Source organism: Coturnix japonica, linkage group LGE22C19W28_E50C23 (assembly GCF_001577835.2).
Source record: "Coturnix japonica isolate 7356 linkage group LGE22C19W28_E50C23, Coturnix japonica 2.1, whole genome shotgun sequence".
In the NCBI taxonomy this organism is placed as follows: domain Eukaryota; kingdom Metazoa; phylum Chordata; class Aves; order Galliformes; family Phasianidae; genus Coturnix; species Coturnix japonica.
In genome coordinates this window covers 90777-92643 of record NC_029544.1, presented here as the reverse complement: position 1 = coordinate 92643, position 1867 = coordinate 90777, and the positions used below count along the sequence as shown (strand labels likewise).

General features: G+C 59.0%; 1 protein-coding gene across 1 annotated transcript in view; it reads left to right on the top strand.

Moving 5' to 3' along the window:
- The first annotated feature begins 1348 nt into the window (after positions 1–1348).
- The window catches only part of ACVRL1 (activin A receptor like type 1), a 10556-nt gene continuing 10037 nt past the window's right edge, over positions 1349–1867 (top strand). Inside the window, exon 1 of the mRNA XM_015886869.2 lies at positions 1349–1759. The gene's annotated coding sequence lies outside the window, so the exon portion shown is untranslated. The remainder of the gene's footprint in view (positions 1760–1867) is intronic.

Genomic DNA, 1867 nt, shown 5'->3' with positions numbered 1-1867 from the left:
GATGGAGGGGTTGTGATCTGGGTGGGATCATGATGGAGGGGTTGGGATCTGGGTGGGATCATGATGGAGGGGGTGGGATCTGGGTTGGGATTTTGGGGGGGGTTTGGGGTGGGGGTTTTTGCCTCTTTGGTTTGATGGAGATCCCGATCCCATGGAACATGACTGTTATTAAAGCAGAAGGGGTTGCCATGTTAACAGCACTGATCTAATGAATAAACCCCGGGGCTGTAGCCAGCATCTCCCATATGGGGCAACCCAATAGGTACAGGGACCCCAAGACCCCTCCCCTGCACCTATGGACACCCCAACCCCCCCACCCCATAGTGACCCATGGGGGGGGATTTTCTGCCCCCCCCCCAGGGTGTTGTGGGTTTGGTGGCGGCTTTGTGCCGCCGTCAAACAACGAAACTTCCTCTGTTGGGAGATGTGAGCGATAGCGGAGGGACCTCAAAGAGCTGCGGCGGGGCTGAGTCACCGGGGGGGGGCTATGGGAGGGATTATGCTGTGGGTTGGGGTTGTGCTGTGGTTATTTGGGGCCGTGCTGTGGTTAATTGGGGCTCATGGTGTGGTTTGGGTTCATGGTTTAATGGGGTTCAGGCCCTTTGCTTAGAGGAGAGGGTGCAGTGGGGTCTGGAAGGAATGAAGTGGGGCTGTGATGTGTGTGTGTGGGGGGAATGGGGGGGGATGTGACCCCATTTGTAGTGACCAAAACTGCAACCCTGGGGGCAGAGAAAGGGGAAGGAACGCTTCCTCTGTCTGCAGTGTGGGAATGGACCCGATGGGCGCATCCCAGGGGTGCACATAGGGGTGGGGGGACATGGGGCCCTTTGTCCTGGGCATGGAGCACAGTGACCCTTATAGGGCCGGTCCCAGTGCCATAAGGGGTGGTGGCACATGGGGGACAATGGCATGAGGGGGATGTGGGTCCCTTTGTCCTGGGGCTGGGGCACAGCATCACTCGTAGGGCTGTGTCCCAATGCCATAAGGGATAGTGGCACTTGGGGGGTGTGTCTGTGGGTCCTTATGGGGCTGCATCCCAGTGCCATAAGGGCTGGCAGCACACTGGGGACAACGGCATGAGGGGGATGTGTCCATAGGTCCCTTTGTCTGGGGCACAGCATCCCGTATAGGACCACATCCCACAGTGGGACGTGGGGTCTCTTTATCCCTGTGTTGGGGTGCAGCATCCCTTATGGGGCCACAGGGGATGGCAGTGGGCAATGGGACAACCCCTTTGCTCCTCCATCACATCCCAAACCCCATATATTGGCTCGGATGGCCATGTGCTGGGATAGCAGCATCCCTCACCCTGCTGACCCTAAAGCTGTCCTTGCAGTGGGTGTGGGACCCCCACAGATCCCCCTTTAAGGCTCCATTCAGCTGGGAAATTTGGGATGAATCAAGGCTGGAAAAGGGCCGGAATGGGATGAGGACACAGAGCAGGATGGGGCCGATGAGTGGGAGGAAGGGAGGCAGAGCGGGGCCGTGTGCTCAGCAATAGGAAATGCTTTATGAGCGGGGAGCGGTGGAGCAGAGCCAGGCAGGAAGAGGCAGCGAGGAGGAACAGTTTTTGGTGACTTCTCCCACATCCCGAGCACAGAACGCTCCGCATTGGGGCTGAGCTGTGTTAAGGGTTGGGGGGCTCAATAGTGGCCCTATGAGGATCTGTGGGGTGTGGGGTAACGTGGCCGGTGTCCCCGGCTGAGAGCGGCGTTGGGACGTGGGATCCGGAGCTGGGAATCGCCCCCAGATGTTATAGGTAAGTTCTGGGGGGGGTTGGGGTGGCTGTGGGTGCTATAGGGCCCATTGGGATGGCTGTAGGGTGCTATAGGGCCCATTGGGGTGGCTGTAGGGTGCTATAGGGGCC